Source organism: Mirounga leonina, unplaced genomic scaffold, assembly GCF_011800145.1.
Source record: "Mirounga leonina isolate KUSES-001 unplaced genomic scaffold, KU_Mleo_1.0 Mir_168, whole genome shotgun sequence".
In the NCBI taxonomy this organism is placed as follows: Eukaryota; Metazoa; Chordata; class Mammalia; order Carnivora; family Phocidae; genus Mirounga; species Mirounga leonina.
Window position 1 is genome coordinate 35,140,924 of NW_023270426.1, and position 22,934 is coordinate 35,163,857.

Sequence of the window (22,934 nt, forward strand, 5' to 3'; positions counted from 1 at the left end):
GTCACTGCCAGAGCTTTTATTTGACGGAAGGGTTCTGTGACTTAAAAATACATGTTTGTAACCTCTATGCTAAAGAATGTATATACTTAAAAACTCATATATAGGATTATGTACTGTGGAATAATGAGGGGAGTAACACTAATACTAATGGTGGCTGGCATTTATACATGAAGTTAGAAACGTAGAGGCCAGAGGATGCAAGGCCTTATGCTTGCTGCCTGTATGCAACACACAGCCAATACATTTTTGAGGCAAGACAATATATACAAAGGAGATGATTCTTTTAGAGTGTGATTTGACAGTGCAAGATGGATGAGAAGAGAAGAGCCACAGGTGGAGGCTGGTCTGTATCTGAGAGCTTTGTAGCCTATCTTTTGGAAAAAAAAAATTTTAAATGTAACATAAGTGTTATAAATGAAGAAACAGACTATGCTATAAATGAAGAAAGGGACCAGCGGCAGAGGTAATTTACACAATTTTGCCTGGCCAGAAAGATAAAACATAGATCTCTTCAAGAAAAGAAGGACTGCTGTAAATAAAAGCGAGAGAACTGGTCATTAGTTTAAAGAAATAATTAGTGTCTTAGATAAGGAGGTGATTTGGAGCAATAGCATGTGGATTTTGCAGGTCAACACAATTCAGCAGGATGGCTGTCTTTGCAAATGCAGTTCAATTCTCCCAAGTATCAGAAATTAAGATGTGCGGGAATTATTCATGCTCAAAATGACAGTTTTTATAGAAATTTTACTTATCCAAACACACGGACTATCTGCTGGGAAATAAAAATAAAATAATCTTGAGAGCACAAAATTCCCGGCACACAAATTTGGAAATGTAATTTTGCACTCTAAAGCACTGATTGAGCACTTACTAGGTGCCAGGCACTGTGCTAGGAACTGAGAATCTAATGATGAAGGACATGAGTAAGACAACCCCTAAAGGCAAATTCATCCTGCATGAAGCAGGACCTGATTCAAAACTGGAGAGCATAGCAACTTCCCAAAGGTAGGTGCTTCTTGCAAAGATTAGAGAGATGATGAGGAATGCATTCTTCCCCATAATTCAAACTCAACCCAAGGCGTTGTCTTTGGTATATGCCGAAAGGTTCCCAGAACGTGACACACCAAAGAAGCAGTTTTGTCCTCCAAGCAATCTAGAGCTATGGGCAGTCCTAGGCTGGAGGAGCCTGTAACTGAGCAACCAGATTACCCTTGGCCACCTGGCTACCCTCTCAGAGCCTTGTCTCCTGATCTGGGTCGATAACAGTAGCTGCCATTAATTGGTTACTTACTGAGTGGCAGGTGCCCTGCCAAGCACATGACAGGTTTTCTCATCTAATCTTCACAGCAACCCTATGAAGTGAGAACTATTTATTGCCCCCAGTTGACAAGAGGCGAAACTGAAGCACAGAGAGGTTAGATAACTTACCAGAGGGTGTACCCTTGGTAAATGGATAGCACACCCTCAGGCATGAATTTTGGGAGCATCTTTCCAAAATCAGATAGTTATATGAAAAGCTTAGTCCACACCTGGCACTACAGAACCTTTTAAATGTGATATTATTATCTTTATTATATGTGTAGAAGTTTGCTTGTTTCATCTCAAAACATGGCACAATAGTGCTATATGAATAATGCAAAAAATAAATTACATAATATTCCAACGATGTAATTTTTATTACTCATCCTTTTCTTTGCACAGATGCATTTACTGAGGAAAACTTTGCATCGCACCTACTGGGTGTGACACTGGGCCAAGTGCTGGGGCTATGAAGTGGGCAAAGTAGTCGAGGTAGCTACTCATGAACAGAATGCAGTGTGATTGGTTACTATGAGTTCTCAAAGGTTAGCCCTGTCACAGAGAGTTCCTTGAAGCAAAAGGACATGCGGTGAAGGCTTCACAGAACGTGGTCATCCTTTAACATGGTGACATCCTGATCTGCCTTAACAGTCAACCGCTCTTAAGAATCAAACATGCACAGGTTACTTTCTAGAAGATGGGATTCTTCAACAAGTATTTTCTTCTTTTAGAACTCGAATGCTCAGGATTCCACGCCTGTTTATGACGTGAGAGGTCTCCTCCACTACCCGCAACGCTGTGGGTTTCAATGTGCCCACTCTCCACTGCCAGCTTTCCTTTCTCCTCTAAAACATCAAGGGTCGCCCCGTAATTATGTAAATCACTTGTTTTAAATTTACTGAGCAAAGACGCATACACAAACAAGCCGACAACAGGTTTCTGATACTGAGAACTTCATTCCCTGTTATTTTTTAAGACTAGATGGGAGCTAGCCTAGGGAAGAGCCTGAGATCTCTGGCCGAGAGAAGAGTGGGGAAGACATAAAAGACACATACACGGCATGTGAGATGTATTTTCTCAGCTACTGTGACTATCAGCACTAATGGGCATCAGGTTGCCATTTGACCCATGAACAAGGCTGATCTTTAAAGTATAGTTTTGTGAAGAAGGAAGTCAGCCAAATACCTAAGGCTGAGAGACTAAGGGTTTTTCACAGGAGGGGCCAAATCCTTCAGAAGGGCCTCAAGGTTAGGTCTCCGAGGAGTATGTTGATGACTGTATTATTTCTCAGCATTCCCTTCAGTCAAAGGACAGTTAAGCCTCAACAATATAGAAATGAGTAAATTAATAAGGTAAGATATAGACTCTTAGGTTTTTAGAGCACCACTAGTGATTATTTAGTTCAACCTCCTCACCTTCAGATTTAAAAAGGAAAACATGACAACTCCAAGGAAGGGAATCACGAAGTTCCCTTGTAAGTGAGTAGGACTGCTTGGGACCCTATTTAGATGTTTAGAGCTTCAGCAGAAATCCCACAAAGAAAGCCCAGACAAAGTAATTATGAGCACTGAACGCCAAGAATATTAAAGAGGAAGATCTGCTGACCTCAGAGAAAGTGCTAATGATCAGAAAAGATGAAAGGAATTCATAATATCTCCTCAACTCACTATATACTATATGATTTATAATTAACTTATAAGGTATTTTAGAAGTTCCTTTAATTTGCATCTTATATTTGACATTCTTCCCCTTGAGATATCATGGAAACATAAAAGATAATGTAAATTTATAAATATTTAAAATAGGTTATGCCAGTTCTGGTTGAAGTCATAGTAGGTTTTTTCATTTTCAGTAAGTTTCTCAGAGACGGGTGACACTTGCAAGCCAACTTCAGAAGGGTTTTGAAGAAATCTTTGTACAAGCAGGTTATATATATATATGGATTTGTGACATTCCAACATAAACCACAGAAAGGTTCTTATTAAAAAAGTGAACAAAGCTGAATCATTTTGCCTTCTCTTCCCACTGTGATTTTTATTCATTTGAAGATAAAATTCAAAGCAAACATCTTAGAGCCTCTGTTTGTCACCCAAGAGTTATTTCCAGGAAGCTCAGGAAATCTCACATTTCCAAAATTAGGTCATGACACTGTTACAGCAATCTACTTAACATGTTCTTAAAAAGGCCTCCTCCACTACCAAATAGAGAACCCCAACGGTAAAATCAATTCTGCATTCTTTGGAATCCCCAAAAATATAATCAACAGGAGAAATTCTAATGACAAAACAGCTTCCCAATTTAGTGATTAAGAATTGTAGATTTCTGCCACATCTCTGCCCCTTTTCCTGACATGATACTTTGTGAAAATAATTTTCAGTGAAATGTCCTTTATCGACTTTATCTATCCATTATCACTGACTCCCTCCATCTTGCTTGATATGCTCACACTTCCCTCCAATTCCCCACAGACACTGTTCCACAATGTGGCCATGGTCCTCCTTCTGAGATACAATCTTGAATTCCCCTCCGCCCCCCTCCAAAGAGAGCAGAGGGCATGAGACCAAAACTTCCTCAGCCTCTCCTTCCACCTACCTAAACTCTACATTATTTGCATCCATCCTCCCCTTTCTCCCTCTTATCAGGAAGGAAGTCATGTCCTTCACTGTCCTGATCCTCTCTATGGACACTTCCCTTGCGGTGTGCCCCCTGATCCTTAGAAATACCTGGTATTCCTCATTAACTACTGATTCTACTCTCCTTCTTCCTTCTGCCCCCCACTCTCTCTTTCTCTTTCTGTCCTTGTCCACAATTTTGAAAGTAGTGTGCACTAATTTTCTCTGCTTTTATAACCCCTGAAATAGAACTCACCCCAGATTTCCCTTAAACCACTCTCCAAAGTGTTGCCAATAACTACTAATTATCAAGTCCATCAGGTATTTTTTAGTTCCTCATTTCTAGACTTCTTTAAAGTATTTGGACCACCCAGTTATTTCTCCCTTTGAATGCCTATAACTTTGTATAGACCAAACATACTAATACGCTCCCTACTGTTCTATAATTATTTGCTTCTTGGCTGTTCTCCTCAAGAGTCTCTAAGTGTCTTCAAGGCAGGATTGTTACCATACGTATCTGGGCATACCCTATTCTTAAATGAATCAGTATGTTCCACATGTTCTAACGCAATTGAGTAAGAATGACATTTTTCAGCAGCTAAGATATTGGGCTCTTTCATGATTAAAATGTTTCTTTGGCAGTTCGGCACTGGCTCGGATTTCAGAAAATGTGAATATTCTTTATCCATGCAAAAAAAATAATAATTTTTGGGATGCCTGGGTGGCTCAGTCATTGAGCGTCTGCCTTCGGCTCAGGTCATGATCCCAGGGTCCTGGGATCGAGTCCCACATCGGGCTCCCTGCTCAGCGGGAAGTCTGCTACTCTCTCTCCCTCTGCTGCTCCCCCCTGCTTGTGCCCGCTCTCTCTCTCTCTGACAAATAAATAAATAGAAATCTTTTAAAAAAAAATAATTTTCAAGACTTGTAATTATAACATCTTGAAGAAAATAATAACGATGGTAGCAAAACTCAAAACTTCAATGACGTTTTATCGTCAGCAAAGCACTCTCAAAGACCTTTCATCTGACTGTCAGAACTGCCCTTCGAGGTGGAGGTAAAGCCCAGGTCAAAAGCGGGCCAGGGCTGGGCCATTTGATCACCGCCCAACAGCACAGTAAGCAAAGTTCAGCTCACGCCTGCTCTGCTTGCTGAGTATGTGCCCAGAGGAAGGGCTGCCTTTTGCTTTGCAAGGAGGTTCTATCCATTCACGAAACACCACACTCTGCATTTCTAATTCATCTGCCCGAAGTGGGACGTCTTTCCTAAAATATCTGCCTAGAGAAGCACCTTTTCCTAATTCACAGAAAGGACCCCGCTGACCAGAGTACCCCGGGGAACAGGATTCACCTCAAATTCCTTATAAAATGTATCATTCTGAGAAAACACAAGAAGAGCTGCTGACATAGTGGAAGTGTAGGTCAGGGACTAACATGAACAGGAAGTGTTTCTCAGGGAAAGCCCACAGGCATTTGCTAGGCATCCCATGTACTTACCCAACTTGCTAACTAACACAGTGAAACTGCTTCTTTTCTCTGCTCTTCCTGCTAGTCTATTTTCCAGAAGGTCCACAGACATAGTGCTAAGGCATCTGCCACAGAACAACATACAGTGATATAAACACGCTGGGTTTTAAAATGAGGCCAGACCTGGTTTTGAATGGGTCAGTAACCCTAAGTTATAGATATGGGACCTCGGGCAAGTTATTTACCTTCTTTGAGCATTCCTTTCCTCATCCGCAAACAGGGATTCAAATCAGACCCTCCTCTAAAAGTTACTGTTGTCATTAAATGATGTATTTATGTGAAACCAGGGGGCATATACAGGGTGGGGGGTTGGGGAATGGTGTTCAGTCAATGTTCATCTCTTCTATGAAGCCCCCAATGGTTACATTTGGTACCTATATTTTAAGAAATTCTCTCAAGAGGTTTCAGCATGCCATGGTCTAGCAGTCTAATAAATTATTATTCCCCATGTGCTATGTGAGTTTCTTTAATAGTCTACTCTTCGACAGGAAGCAGAGAAATACCTGTTGCACTCATTTTCAACAGGTAGTGAAGAGCTCAGGGAGCCTTCACAAGGTCACAGATAGCATTAACACCAGAATTTAGAGAGAGAAACCTGAGGGGTTTTTTGTTTGTTTGTTTGTTTTGTATTTCCCGAGCCAATAACCTGATGGTATAGAATCTCGATTATCCATCCTTGAAACCAAATATATATCCCACAACTGCACACAATATAATCGCTAGTTAAAATATCTCATCTTCAGTATGTTTACAGGCTGGTTTCTCTAACTACTGGAAACACCGTCCACGAGTCCATTGAGTGATAAACAGGGTCAGCAGTTAATTTATGGCTTGGAGGCATTTGGAGCTATTGTAAAAATGATGGCAATGATGCTGCAGCTAGACGGGTATTGATGAGCATTCATGTTTGTGGAGTGTGATCAAAGGAGAAGAGGAAGAGGCAAAGTGTGGATACTGTGGAAGGAAAGAAGGAAGGAAGGAAAGAAGGAAGGAAGGAAGGGAGGGAGGGAAGGAGAGAGGGATGAAGGAAGGAAGTTAGTTTTAACCTGCAGCAAGTGAGAAACTGGTTTTCAGTTTCCCTCCTTGAGGTATTCTTCCTCTCAGAATTCTGAACTATTTTCCTTTTCCTTTACTTGCCTATTTTTCTCTGAGCCCAAATACCTAAACATTAGTGGAAGTTAACTCAGTAATAGCTAAAAGGGATACAGAAACAAGGCGGGGGGAGGGGGGCGGGTGGGAAGTGAAGAATTTAACAGAAGCAAAACATCCCAAATTCATAGTTAATTATTTTCACATGATAGAGAATATTTTCTTCCTTTCTTTCTTTTGTAGGGATTGTCTAAAATCTTTCTGACATGGACCACCCACTTAGCTCATTGAGGATGTAACCTATCAGCAGTTTAAAGAGCACTATTTTACTAAGTCTGCTTAGACTAAAAATTACATTTGATTTCCATAAGTTGTGGGCATGCTGATATGACTGATGCCCACTTTACTCCTCTATTATACCATTCCATAATCAACTTTTATAAAAAATGACTTATTTTTATTTTAAAAGTATAAGATATTGCTAACAGAAACTAAGAAGAACACAGCTAAAGCAATAAAAGAGAATAAAATAGAAAACCTAGGGAAAATTATATGTTTAATAGGATCACTATTTCTCTAAAGGAAAATCTTTGCTGTATTATATCTAAACCTGAATTTCTGCCTTAAACAATGGCTGACTTTTCAATCAAACCCAGGGGATTTGTGAACAAGATGAGTTTGTATAATTATGATCTCTACCTAAATTCTATTGGCCACAAATTGTATTTGGCCATACAGGAATTCAGGATCAATCTGAGAATTTGGTATTAGTATTCCAGAATTAATGGGTAGTTTTGTCCCTCAGGGGAAGAGATGGTACTGAAGCAAGATCAGCAATGACCTGAAATCTCATCAGACAACAAACACTGGCAGAAATTTTAGGTTGACTAAAATGAGCAGACTCTGTTATCTTGTGTGAGACTTTGTGCATTTTGTCCTTCACTACACAGTCATCAAACTCAATGTTTCTCCCACTCGCCAAAATTCTCATAAGACAAGCGAGGTTATTATATTGGCCAAAACATAAAACTCTAGAAAATGCAATTCTGGGTTGAGTTTCTATAGTTTCAATAAATGAAGGAAAGAAAAACTTAAAACATGAGAGTCTAAGAGGCCAGATGAGAAGGATGATCCTTGCATCAGGAATCAGGCCAGCTTGCCTTTCTCTGATTATTTATTCATTGTGTTTGCTGTTGAAATATAGATATAGATATAGATATATATACACATATATTTATGTATTTATATATATACATACATATATGCACAAGACAGTATTAATATATTGATTTATATCTTGTTTCATTCCATAAAGGATTTAGATCAAAGAAAACAAAATGAGTGAGTACATGAGTTTAACCGTCAGTTTACAGAAGAACAATAAACCTTGACTTGCTGGAGTAAACTTTATTAGGGACCTGGGAAGGGCAAGATCAATGAAGGGATGTGGGGCCTAGAAAAAGGGAAAAGAAGCCTCAGTGTGGAGTCAAGTTACCATAATCACCCTATTTTGCCTCTTGATTGGAATCACCTCTCAGCACCATAAAGAAAGCTTGATAAAATAATTTAAACATGTAGCCTTTAAAAAATTAAATCCTAAGCACCAAATAAGTAAAAGAGTTAATCACCATCTACAGTCACTAATCCCAACTCTTCCTCAGGTTTCCTCAGAGGAGCATGTTGATAGCAGCCCTGGGCAGCCTCCCATAGCAGAGGCCTTTGGCTTCCGTTTCCCATTGTCTTCCCTCAGGGTCACTTGAGTCCATCATAAAAAGGAGGCAAAGGCATTTAAATAAAGCACCCTCCTAAATCTTAGAAGTCCACAGTTCAGTGGCATTCAACACAGACCTGGTGTTTCTGGAATAAAATTTTAGCATCTTCATAAATCAGATTACACGAAGTTGTTATACTTTTACATTAGGCAAAAATCTACAAACATATGCTTGGCACACTATGTTATGTCATTCTTGTTGGACCCCTGAATATGATTCTAGGCCACAATGCTTCTGAAGAGTCCTCTTAACTGCTCCTAAATGAAATTTAAGTTCCTAGAAAGTGGACTTTTTCATTTCCCTTTTTCCAACTATGCAAGACGAGCCATTCCTGAATTGCCTCCACACTATCACTATATTCTCACAACCAGCCAGAAGGAAAAATAAGAAGAGCTATATAGTACTTATTTACCTAGTGAAGCAAACCCTAATCTTTGTTTGGCTTGGAAGGAAAAAGGTCAACAAGTGTAATGGAAAGAAGCCTTTGCAATAAAATTCTTCAGCAAGTATTTATAATGTAGCTTTAAACAAGAAAAGCTCATTCTTCATACCACTCTCTTAGCACTTATGGGTTAGTGTTCTATTAAGACAAGTAAAAAGACCACTTATTAACTTTAACTTGTAACCAATAAACAATGAATTTGTAATACTATTGCTCAATTCTCAACACACTAGCCCTAGGGAAAGAGGATGAGAGTCCAAGGGGGAGCAGTATACACAGGCTTCTACTTGAATCATTACCTCTGATAACTGTTTGAAGACTACTCTAGATCTCAATTTTCCCTCCTTCTTGCTCTTCAAAAAGCAGAGAGAAAAAGAGCACGCACCTCTTTGTCCTGCCTATCCAAAGGGGTTAGAGCCTTCCTAGAGATGAGCCAGGCTCATCAAACCAAGGCACACATCTCCTTTAAAATGTTTATTAGTCCCTGGCATTGATTTGTTGCCAACTTCTGATCTGCCCTTTGTGAAATAAAAATAATAATAATAATAATAATAATAATAATAAAAAGAAGAAGAAAGGAAAAAAGACCAGACCAGACCTACATGTGAGAATGAGGAAAGAGAGCCCATGGAGATGAAAAGGAGAAAAACTTGGCAAATCCTTTCTTCTCAGCACAGTAATTCATGAGCATGGAATCCAGTCCAATAGGGACTCTTACAGTAGGACAAAGGGAGGGAAGGTTTTCTGTCAACAAACACCTAGAACCTCTTACCGCAGTATTGAAAGGTGAGGTTATAAATAAGAGGAAAACAACAATCAGGCAAGTTGAGAACCAAGCACAACATTAATTGGGTCACCTGGAAAAAAACACCACCTTCTTCCTTTGAGGTCAACGTCTTACTAATGAATCCTTCTAAAGGGCCCAGGCAAGAATAGATCTACAGAACACTCACACTCCACACTGGCTCAGTTTGGCCACCGCAACAACAGCAAACCCGCACACGATGCAATGAAGTATATGAAGGGTTACCGAGCTTCAGGCACAAAGGAAAACCACCAGGACTCTCAACTTCTCTATACAGCTTTCAAACATATATATTACAGACCTAGAGGAGCATGAATAAGCACATTTGCATTCTTTCAAAAACTACAGAGTTGAATAGCTCATTTCTTTCCTGTTAAAAGTACAGGTGAAGTAAATGTAACAAAATATGAGGTGATTATAATGTTAGGTATTCAAAGAGTACCTGCATCCTACCTATTGCAACATAAACAAATGGACACCAACAACCCGGCTCAGGCAGAACAAAAACTGTTGCTTTAGAGCAAGGTACACTTTCTAGAAATGAGACTGGTAATTTCAGCCCTAAACAAATTGCAATAACTACAAAATTAACCTTGAACAAAGGCAGAGGAATAGAAGAAAAAAAAAAATATTTGACAAATGCCTACTACGTGCCGGGGACTGTTTCCAAGACCTTCTTACTTTAAGGTTAAAGACTATTTATGTGATTGATTCTATAAGAATGACAAGAACCTTATTGCTGATGCCAGAACCTCACCATCAGGCCCAGTAAGGCCTTAGAACCAAAGCTCCCACTGAGTTGGGAACTCTGGTGATGCACTTGGAAGGGGGCCATTAAGGTTTGCAGGCATGTCACCCAGACTTCCTCCCAAACACATTAGAGATTGGGGATGGTGGCTCTGTAAGGCAGAGAAGGAAGATACGTCACAACGTCAGTTCTGGATGTATCTGGTAGTGATAGAAAATGAGTACCTTCCCAGAGTGACAGAGGATGTCACCCACCCTTCTCTACAACTGACTTTTAGCTAACAAGCTCAAACATCTATAACAAACCAGCAGATGATTTTGGCAGAGCCTTAAGATACCAGGAAGCTTTCATTTGAGACACTGTCATAAAACCAGTTAGAAAAGCCCTCAGAGACCTCTATTTTGATATTTATGACTTATCTTGAGACCACCCAAAAAATTTACCTGGAAAACATATTTTCAAAATCAGACACGTTGCAGTATCCAAAGCAAACCATGTTAGTGACCACAAAACCTTAAAATGTGCCTTTCTCAAGCACTGACAAAGTTTTTACTATGAGATTTAAATCCAGTCAACCCTAAAGGTGTGGTTAAAAACAAGCAATTTTAAAATAATGAGCTCTGTCCTTATAATACCCTCAGCAATTATTTCCTATACACATTTATTCATAAACTCTAGTAAGAAATGGTACATGATGTCATATGTCCTGAAAGCTTAATAAATTGCATTGAGCCTTAATACACAATAAAATATCAATGTACTAAGCAAATTCTTTAAGTCTGAACACTTGATGATTCATGTGTTAGAATTCTATTAAATTGGTTCATTCCAGTGGAAATATTTCTACATAGTTATATTAGAATTTATATAGCTACTTAACTTCTAAACAGTTAAATTCCTTAAATGTGAGGCACCAACACATTTTAGTATTATTTTAAAACTGAGTCAACATTCTAAGTTTTCCCTTAACCTTCTTTTGGAAAATTGAAAAGACCTAAAGGTAAGCAAGTTGACATTAGACATTAGATATCAGAAATACATGTGTGTCCTTCCCCAGGGAATTTTCAAATAAAACAGAAAAAAAAATCTAAACCTCCCTTTTTCTTTTATTTATTAGTTAAATACCTGCCATTCTCAAAATTATTGGGTTTTTTTCTCTATGAAATGTTAGCAATTGTAAATGTCCTCATATTAGAATTCTTATTTTGGGATGCTTTTATATTAACAAGTAATTTGTTATTGCATAACCATTACTTTCTCAGACAACATTAGGTTTTAAACATGTTTTACTTTTCATGCTCACTTGATACCAATATTCTTGTTCAAGAAAAATTCGCCTCTGGCACCTGTCAAGGAATTTTTAAATTCTGAGTTTTACAAACTGAAGGAGGGGTATTGATTACTCACCATATCCAGGAATGCCTTCTAAAGGGGAAATTATTCACGTGCATCATGTTTGCAGATCTTCTGTCATTAATATTTTCCTTGTCTCATATGTTACATGTAGTGATTTTCATAGATGAATTCCAACTCTCCTGTTTGAGCAGCTATCATGGGCAATTATTGCAACAAGTATTGAATTCCAAAAAAATCCCCCCCAAAAAACAAACAGCAACAACAAAAGCCCTTCCAGGATTTGGAAAAAGAAGTATCACAGAGCACTGCAGGTATGGGTCCATCCATTTAGGTTCCACTAGTTAGTCAACACACTAAAATAACCAGTTCAATCGCTAATCCTAAATGGTGGCAAATATTGTCCTGGTAAAATCCAACTGCCTAGAGTGTAAATTAATGCATCCTCTCAGGAAGGACTCTGGAATGTGGGAAAAAAGGAGTCAAAAGACAGTTTCTTGTTATCCTTGTTAAAGAAGTGTTAGAAGGGAAATGGAAAACTTCAGGTTGCTTTGCCATGCTGTCCTTTAGAAATGAATATTGCTTTTTCTTCTTTCTTAGGCACATATTCATGTGTGGTCACTTTAACGCAGTGCTGCCTTCTGAGACACGTCGGACAAAGACCTGGGCAGAGGGGCTAGAAACCATGTATAATTAAAGCCAACTTCGTTCCCAAATCTCAGAATTGCTGGTTTTCAACGGTAAAAGTAGGAAGGCAAGGAGCAATTTCTGCTTTGCAGGACAGGATTACCAGTAGCTACCATCCTGACTTCAGAAGGTGCTGTCATGAGAAAATTCATTTCTGCTGCCTAACCCCATAATAAGGCTGTCTGCTCTCCTTAAGTAAAATGACTAAGCTATTGATCCTTTCACTGCAGAAACCCCTTTAATTTGTTATCCAAACCGTGTGCGGGCTTTTCATATGTTGCCTTGGAAAGAAAATGAATTTCACGGCTGCAAGTCAGACGTTGTCTAAGAATTCTTCCCCCGCTGTCTTTCTTTTCTCTTCCCTCTCTCTCTCTGTTTTACCCCAAATTCAATTCCCAAAGAGGTGTCATTTACTCTGATGCGCTGACATCTTCTGAAAGATTCTCATGCCCAAGCTATACAGACCTTGCATGCTTTTAAAACACAAAGGCAACAGGCTCCTGCTGGGGTCTCCCAGCTCCGAATTTCCAGCAGAACCTTTGGGATCGTCGCAGCCGCCTTGTCTGCCCTGGGCTGTGCCGCCCGGCTCTGAGCAGCTCAGGACCCTTGCAGGCTCCGAGGTACTGTACATTAACTCTGCAGCAGCCCGCTCCCGCTGCAGACACTGCTGCCTGACAGGGGATGTGCTCGCGTCAAGGGGGCCCTCTAGGTGGGTTCCCAGACACTGCAGCACGCCCTTGCTTGCCTCCAAGGAAGAGTGAGCCAAAGGGGTTAAAGGAACAGCTCGCCCTAAAGAGCAGATTTCTTTCAGTAAGTAATTACCAGGCAAGACAAGCGAAGCAGTAAGAAATCTGTAAATAACCTCCCAGGGAAATGACACCTTGAACAAACAGATATTACGAAGGGAGGGTTTTTGTTTGCTTGTTTTTGTTTTTCCCTTCTTAGCCAGGGCAAAGAAGGGGAATAAAAGAAGTCCAGGAGAATTTGCAAATGTGGTCACTTTGTCTCCTTTAAAAAAAAAAAAAAAAAAAAAAAAACTGGGCTACGAGTGTCTTGCTAACTTTAATGATTTGTAACCATTTGGCTACAGATGACCACACGGTAATTTTTGGACAGGAAATCCTGTGGAAGCCCGTTCTGCGGAAGTCGGGTTATACTTCAGTTGCAATTGCGCATGCCATAAAGCTGCTTGTTTGATTAGGGGGTGTGTAGATTTGAGGAGTGCTGAGATAAAGCATTGCAATGCCTATGGTTGATATTTTGTATTTCCTCAAGCTTACCCTTTGTTGCAAAAATTCTGTTCAACAATCCCCTGAAAGCCCCCCATCACTGTTGATGCCATTTTGGAGCAAGAATAAAATAGTAAACTCTTATAATAGTAGGTTGGCACTTAAATGGTGTTTGTTGAAGATCAGTAGGAGAATGGACTTACAAGAAGCAGTGTACTCAATATGAATGTATCAGTTTTAGGCATTTTAAAAAGCTGTTATGTAATTGCTTAATATTAAATGGAATACTGGCAACATTTAATATATCATGACATTATCTTTAGTTAAGATTCCTCTGGTGAGGCCCTGTCATCACAGAAAATACTACCCAGAATTGGGGGAGGAAGGGGTATTTCCCACAAATTCAAAACCAGGTATAAATTTAGTCTTGAAAACTGCCATGATTTGAGAAATTTTCATTTTGATCAAATGATGATCTTAATGGAAGTATTCCTGGGATGAGGAAGAACTGAATGATTCCTTTAAAAGCAGTTTGAACTTGTAGGTTCAGATGGTACCACAGCTTGAAAGAAACTTGAGAATATATTTGGGGATTTTCTATAGCCTACGCAGTGTCTTCATGACCTCCTTTTTCTAAAGGGAATAAAACTCTTCCATTAGGTCATTTGTGATCTGAACCAGAAAACTTCCATCTGAATTATTTTTGACAAGCTTCGAATGCTGGGAATCAAGCATCACAGAGTAATTCAATATTTGATATTATATGACATATTTAAATATTACTATTTAAGAGCAAGGAAAAGTTACCATGCCCCTCATGTCCACCTTCCCCAGGGCCCTGTACTAAGGATGTTATGCTATTATCTCACTTAATCCTCACAACACTTATTAGGTAAGGACCATTACTAACCCCATTAACAGCTGAGGAAATTGAGGCACTCTGATATTAAGTAGCATGCCTAAGGCCAAACATCTAATAAGAGTCATGATTTGAACCAAGAAAGTTTGTCTCCAGAGCCTGAATGAATTACCCCTATATAGTGTTAATGCTTTGAAAAAAAAAAACTATTTTCAAAGGTATTACTTTAGCCTTACAGAATCATGCTGAGGAGACTATGACATTTATTGTGCCAATTTTGGAGATGAGTCTCCAAAAGGATAGTATTTCTTCATTATCACACATCATGTTAGCAGTAGATTTGGAAGAGAATTCAGATCAATAGGTCAGTGTTTTATTTGATGATGATGATGATGATGATACGATGATGAACATGAACTTATTTCAAAACCGATACTTAATCCGCACTGTTTAAAAAGTAGGTCTCCGTGGAAAGGGGCAAGTACAAATATTTACAAAATGACGTGGAAATTGATTTTTCCTTATAATAGGTACTATTTAGTTGAAAATTCTTTATTTTTTTTAGTCCATTCTACTCTACTCTGTTCATATGCCAGAATAATGCCTATGGGCCATCGGATATCCAAAACATCTCTGAATATTTTTCAATTACCACACAGTTCAACATTCTATACTTGTTCCCATTTGTGGGCAATCGTATATGCGAAGCACTTTAGAAGTAAAAAAAATATACGAACTACCCAACAGATTACTAAAGGAGATGTAAAATTAAAATATATTTAAACCAAAAGGAGATTTCAACTGAATATTTTTTAGATGGATTTTTCTTGGCTTTTTATTTCTATTTTTATATACGCAACTCTCTATATTAAGGCATAACAAATTAGAATGAAAGGACACACAACTGAGAAGCTATGACAAATAGTAGAAAAGCCAAATTTCTGCTTGAGGGATAATAAAGAAAAAAATGTAATTTATTTCACAGTTCAGAGAACCAAGACTACATATTAATAAACAATCCTAAATTGAGTATTTTGAAAACTCAAGGCAATATATATAAAAGAATGGGCTTGCTTAGAGGATAGTAATAGCTTTTCCAACATTTTTATTCCATGTATATTAGAAACAGGGTCTTCAGTGTTAGGACTCGTATTTTACAAACTGATACTTTACAAGACTTAGTATTTTACACGTGTTCAAGAAACAACATTTGAGCAGAACTAACAGGTTTGTAATTAAAAAAAAAATTCTCAAAGATGAATAACACTGACAGTCTAGAGTAACACAAATCTATTTTTTCTACTGACTTTCATGTTCCTTTCATGGAACTTCTAAGAAATGCGAGGAACATACATAACAGATTGCTGTTATTGCTGATCCCAGCCCCGCTGAAGGAGTGCTAATTATTGGCTGAGCATCATAGATCGGCATAAGCTTGCTGAAACCCTTACAGCCATGGTGCAGCCTTAGCTCTACTAGTACAAAGGTTGGTTTTTGAGAAAAAAAAAAAAAAAAATCTTAATCCCACAGCAAACGCAAGAGTAAGCAGCCTTTCAGGGACAGACTCACATTAACCATCATCACATGAGGCTGATATAAGAACAAAAAAAAAAAAATGTCAATTTATTGATAAAGTGTAAACTGCAATCATCTAACCAGCATTTTCATGAAAGATTGTTTAGTGCTCTCAGAATCAGAGAAGTATTAACTAGGTAGTGTCACCATATCCTTTTCCAACAACCAAAATCCTCTCCTGCCCTGGCTAGCGGATGATGCTTGCAAGGGTGATGGTTTTTAACTCAATTTCTTGTTGCCCTGTGGTTTTGCAAATTCAGGGCAAGTGCAGGGCAGAGGAGGCCAGGTTTCAACCAGAGCCCCTTTGCTTCTACCTGTTTTATTTTGAGGTTTGGTTTGAAAAAGGGAGTCTGGGGGCACCTGGATGGCTCAGTCGTTAAGCATCTGCCTTTGGCTCAGGTCATGATCCCAGGGTCCTGGGATTGAGCCCTGCATCGGGCTCCCTGCTTGGCGGGAAGCCTGCTTCTCCCTCTCCCACTCCCCCTGCTTGTGTTCCCTGTCTCACTGTGTCTCTCTCTGTCAAATAAATAAATAAAATCTTCAAAAAAAAAAAAAAAGGAAAAGGGAGTCTGGTTCCTAAAAATGTTTAGAGAAACCTAATGGTAGGAATACAAAATTAACACTTTCTAGGCAAAATCTTACCTTTGTATTGTCAGTTTCGAGACTCCATTGAGAGTTCTTCAAACGCCTTCAACTGATGGGTTTCCCTCACAATGAACGTCATACAAACAATGAAGTTAGACCTTTATGCTAATACAAGCATAGCATAATACAGACACACCCTAGTTTCTGAGCTTGGGTGTTTTCTAAACTCTTCAGTCACTTATCTGATAGGGAGGGTGTAATGACTTACCTCACAGATTTCCCTGAGTTTCACTTTCAGAATGGAACGGTATTTCAGAATGGAACGGTGTTAAGGTGTATCTTTCTGTCACCGTCACATTCTGCTATAACCAATAGCTAAAATCAATGACTCCCTTTTAATGAACTTACATAATAAAAGCTCCTCTGGATTTAGATATGAAATAACAAGGATCTAAAAGGTGATCTCTTATTAATCTTTTATGAATACTAATTATTAGTTCATATATTTTAGGGACGTGTCCCATATTTTCAAAAGGCTGGAGAACTTTTGTCTTGTAGTTGTCAAATGAAAAAACTGATCCCTCTATTCTACATACTGATTTTGTATAAAAATATGTACATATGCAAATACCTCTACAAACTTTTTTAAGCACATTCTCTGTATTTGTAGCATAAATATGTCATATTTTAGGAAACAGAAGCTACAGTAATTGGCTATCTTGGGGGATATGACTTTTTCACCTAAAGTCAGAAAAACAGTATTTTTTAAAAATTTCCAATGTTTCCAATAAAAATGAAATTTATGTGCACTTCGTACATGGGTATGTGTGTATATATATACATAAAACATATATATATATGTTTTTCTCTGTATTATATATATCACCAATTAATAAAGAGGTGAGAGTGGCACTCTTTAATATGTAGAATGAAATGTAAGATGACGGCACATTCCCCACCTCTACCTCCCAGTGGAGCAGGCATTCAAAAGCAAATTTTCTCTCCCACTCTTAAAGAAAACCAATCCCTCCGGAAAGAAACAGCATCTTCCTCTGTGTATTTGTAACACCAAAAACATTGTTGGCACTCAGTAAATGTTAACTAATGTTAACTAATGACCATGTTGATAGAGATGACTTCCCACTTCTGGCAAGTTCTAGCAAAGTCTGAAGGCATTTATAACTTCAGTACATTTATAACTGAAAGAAGAGGAGCTCTTCATGAAGCCATGGTTTCCATTGCTAAGAGTCAGAGGGAACTGTGTCATGTTTCAGCAAGTTGTTAGTACATTCAATTTCTACATATTCTATAATCAAGGATACAACCACTAATTGAAAAGTGAAAAAAAAAAATCACTAGGCATCTATTTTGATCACCTAAAAGCAACAGTTGCTTTGGTAGAAATTTTCATGATTTAACTAATACAAGTCATTTTGAATCATCACCTTCTCAGTTTAAATGATAAATCAATACATTTGCAGGAAAAAAAATTCTCATATCAAACACATTTCCTAATTGGGATATTTAGAATGCTTGCTAAATTCTACTTTTAGTATTTTTTAAAGTAGAAGTGGTAGAATACCTAACGCTAGAATACAAAGAAAGCACTTAATATTTATTATTCAAAAATCAAATGTGGAAAAAATCCACAGCAGCTTTGAAAAGAAAAAGTTGAATTTGCATTCTGTCTTAGAGTCTCAAAACATGAGCCCTTAATTTCAGGCTTTGCCTTTTACTTTTTGTGTAATTTTGAACAACTCACTAAACCTCCATGAGACTCCATTTCCTTATCTGTAACATAGAAATAATAGCAAATTCATAGGCTATTGTAATTTTTAACTTACTCAGGTAAATTATAGAAAAATACTATGTAATGAAAAGAGAGCTTTTTAAATGCTGTTCACATATACTTTAAATTCAATGATTAGAAAATGTGATAAAATATAGACTCTTTACTGGGTCTGCAGCTTACTTAAATTGAAATGGAAAAAAAATAGAAAAATTCAATGAGATAATGTTTGAAGTCCCTTCTGAAATGGAATTATATTTTATTTCTACCTATAACTTTTCTAAAGGCTTTATATCATATTTGTTTCAGAATTCAAAGGAATAAAAATATTTCTCGTGTGATAAGGTTCAGCTTCAAAATATACCTGTGTTTATGAAATGTTATAGAGTCCTAAGAATTACTTGGAAAAGTATCTGAAATATTGGTAGGTGAAAAAAAAAAAAAAAGAAAGAAAAACAACGCAGATTTTCAGAGTAATATCTTAGTATGGATTATTTGATACAGTTAATATGATTTTAAATGTGCAGGTGTATATAAATATATTGATGCCAATGTAGAAGAAAAGAACCAGAAAGATATATGCCAAACTACTGACAAACTAATTACCTCTGAGATAGGGAATTTAAAAGTGGGCCTCATTAAAAAATTTACTTTTTACTTTACTTATTTCTGAATTGATTAATCTTCTCAATGAGACTATTTCCATATATTATTTGCATAATTAAAATACCAATGAGGACAAAAACATATTTAGTATTATTTTTATATTTACTGTTAATTAAGGAAGAATAGTCATTCTTAGGTTTTTTTTATTATGTTATGTTAATCACCATACATTACATCATTAGTTTCTGATGTAGTGTTCCATGATTCATTGTTTGCGTATAACACCCAGTGTCATGCAGAACGTGCCCTCTTTAATACCCATCACCAGGCTAACCCATCCCCCTACCCCCCTGCCCTCTAGAGCCCTCAGTTTGTTTCTCAGAGTCCATAGTCTCTCATGGTTCATCTCCCCCACTGATTTCCCCCCCTTCATTTCTCCCTTCCTACTATCTTTTTTTTTTTTAAACATACAATGTATTATTTGTTTCAGGTCTGTGATTCATCAGTCTTACACAATTCACAGCGCTCACCATAGCACATACCCTCCCCAATGTCTTTCTTAGTTAATATCTATGTATTGGAATATAAAACCCAAGTTTTTAATATTTATCAGATAGAATCTCTGGTAGTCTTGAAAAATCCAACCTCAAACCTCAAAGCTAAACTGTCAAATTCAAAATATATATTTAATAAGAGTTTAAATGTACCACCAGTACTATTAGCTGAATCAATAACAAGCATTAAAAACAAAAATGGATAACTAATTCATTCTTTTTCCAGGCCCACAGGAACACTGTAGCTGGGGCCAGAAGCAATACTCATTCGCAGTTGGAAGCATCAACACTAAAGTTACGTCTACCTGCACAGTGAAGCTTCTGATCACACATCTTGATAACAGTATGTGTTTATTTTACTCCAGCTCAAATATGTGATTACTTGCAAACTCTAACTCCCTAATTTTGATCTATCTTTGGTCTGCTGGTATAATCTCCTTTCTTTAGTTACATATATACTATAGTAATAGTATAGTAATATATATAATAATATATATAGTAATAATATATTTCCAACCTAATTTATTGGTTCTTTGATTCTCTAGCAATGAATTGCCATCAATCCTGGGTTTTAGTGACTTTTTAGTTGTATTTTTTGAAGGGTATATTTTCATAGTCATTTTAATAGAAAGTTAGAGGCTATATCAAAGTGTGCAAATCAGATGCCATTTAAAAGGCAAAGACCTCAACTGCTGCTCCCAATGCATATACATATGCACACGCACACACCACTGACAGTTAAGAAGATTACCTAAAAGCAAATATGACTATGATATTTACAAATTATCTATATTTATAATATAGATACTATATAGATACAGACACATGTGTATTGTTATTTCCACATCTTGTATTTACTGTATGAAGACACTAATATTCCAGTTATCTTTAAAATAGATGGTTAAAGATCACCATTAAAATGTAAACTCCAGGGGTGCCTGGTTGGCTCAGTTAGTTAAGTGTCCGACTCTTGGTTTTGGCTCAGGTCATGATCTCATGGGTCATGATATCGAGCCCACATTGAGGGAGTCTGCTTGAAGATTCTCTCCCTCTGCCCTTCCCCCCAACTCTCCTTCTCTTTCTCTCTCTCAAATAAACAAATAAATATTAAAAAAAAAAAAAAAAAAAGGTAAACTCCGCAGGGGCCCTGAGATTTTTGGTCTGTTTTGTCCTTGCTATATCCCCAGTACCTTGAACAGTGTCTGGTATATAAGTGGTCAATGAAGTATTTGTTGAGTTGAGTCAATGATTATCATAAATAAATAAACAGCTACACCAAACATGATTGTCTGCCTAAAACTCCTTCTAAAGAGCTTGCCTCCCCTATACTCTATCCTTATAAAACTTGATTGGAATATGTATGAAAACTACGCACTGCCACCTGATTCATTCACTGTGTAGTGAATATTAATAGTCTATCTTTGGAATATGGGTGGTCATAAGAAAAACAGAGACTCTAATCAGTTCTAATTTGGCTTGAACCAAAATATCATGTGGACTTGGGAGCTGAAGCTGCCATTTTGGGTCAAGTGCAAACTGATGACTAAGGAGATTGTAGCAATCACAGAGAGAAGTTCCAAAGAGCCAAACAGGAATGGAAGATGACATGGCCACAAAAAGAGGAGGTGCTTCAATTCCTGAGTTTTACAAGTCCAACAAGGCCCATTTATACGTTGTTCCTGAGAATTTCAGTGTCTTTACAGTAACTGTATTCCCTCTTTTTTTACAGAAGCTGGTCTGAGTTGGTTTCTTTTCCTTGCAATCAAAATCTGAACTAGACAAGTCACCATATAAGAAACATTACTTTGCTGTTCATAAATCCTTTCCTTCCCTCCAAAAGTAAAGCAATTTAAAATTAATACTCTATTGTAATATTGAATAGCCACAGTGAATTAGCTTGACATTGAATTAAGGATTACTTGATCAAGAGGCTTAAGTTAAAACACACACAGAGTAACTAACAGTTAGTGTATCTTCATCTATATCCACATCCAGAGGTTCTGGAGAGAGCATTCTTTTGCTATGACTGACATCTGGTACACTCCCAGTCAAAATATTAGCTTCTTTTTCTCAAACCCCTTTCACCATTTTGTTCACAGAATGTTAATGTGTTTCAGATAAGGAGGCAAAAGACAGAGAGAGAGATTAAGGAAGGAGAAAATACTGTGCGTTTCATTAGCTTTGTGGAATAAGAAAATTTAGTACTTGAAACGCATAATTCCTTTTTAAGGGAAGAAAAGGCATAGATGTTATTATTTTAACACAATCACTTAAAAGATTTAAAATATTAAAATGTATTAAAACCAGAATTTGATATTTTGGAACAACAGTTGTGAAGTCATTTTGATATAACTAAGTAAAACATTCTGTGCATTTGAGCACAAAATAAATTCAAGGCCAGTTATTAAATACTGGCTGCCTATTTTAGATAGATCCCCTCTCTTTCACCTAGCATTTTATACCCTCTACTCTATTTTTTTTTTTTTGTAAGATTTTATTTATTTGACAGAGAGAGAGAGAGAGACAGCGAGAGAGGGAATACAAGCAGGCTTCCCGCAGAGCAGGGAGCCCGATGCAGGGGCTCGATCCCAGGACCCTGGGGTTATGACCTGAACCGAATGCAGCTGCTTAACGACTGAGCCACCCAGCTGCCCCTGCTCTGTTGTTTTTAATTATGACTTGGGGATAAATTCATAATGTTCAGTATCTTTCTCTATAATTGCCATATTTCACCCCTAAAAACATCACCACAGACCCTACAAATCACTTAATAGATTCAAATGGGCAAAACATAACATAGGTCCCACAGTGAATGAGGCAGAAAGCTATTATAATATGAAATCCAATTGCCTAGCAATATATCTTATACTTTTCTCTACAGGAAGCAAGTAAAGAGTGGGAAAAAAATTCAAAGTACAATATAACCTGGTTTCATCTGTTGTTCTTAATCACAAAAAGAAAAAGAAGAGAAAAAGGATGAAGACACAAATAAACCTTACATTTTTCCAAAAAAACAAAGCAGCAAAACTGATCAAATGGTAAATTTACTGTGAGGATTTCTCCTCTTTTCCCCTTGACTCTTCCCCTTTAGATTGGTGATAGAACAAGAGGCGGAGCAAAACTAAAAAGCAAAAAGTGGACAGATGAGCATCCAGTGCTTTGTTGTCAGGACCCTCAACAAACTTCTTTGGTTTTTGAAATTCCTGCCTCATTTTTAAAAGAATGGAAGTTATACAAGGAGCAGGAACAAAGTTAATGAAAATAAAAACTCGCTTTTCTCCCTCTCCCCAGTAATTACCCACCGATTACAGGTACAGGCCAATTGGGATGAGGCTGATAGGATTGGATAGTTTTGTTCCAGAAGGAGAAGGATCAAGGGACTGTTGCAGCTCCAAACCCCTGGTGGC

The 22,934-nt window shown here is 37.6% G+C and overlaps 1 protein-coding gene across 4 annotated transcripts in view; it reads right to left on the reverse strand.

Moving 5' to 3' along the window:
* The window catches only part of PDE4D (phosphodiesterase 4D), a 1,027,393-nt gene that overhangs the window by 554,376 nt on the left and 450,083 nt on the right, over positions 1-22,934 (reverse strand). The window contains exon 1 of one of the 4 annotated variants that reach the window (XM_035014474.1): positions 16,636-17,382. The exons of the other annotated variants lie outside the window; for them this stretch is intronic. The gene's annotated coding sequence lies outside the window, so the exon portion shown is untranslated. Of the gene's footprint in view, positions 1-16,635; positions 17,383-22,934 lie in introns of those variants that run through there. 4 annotated transcript variants of the gene reach the window in all.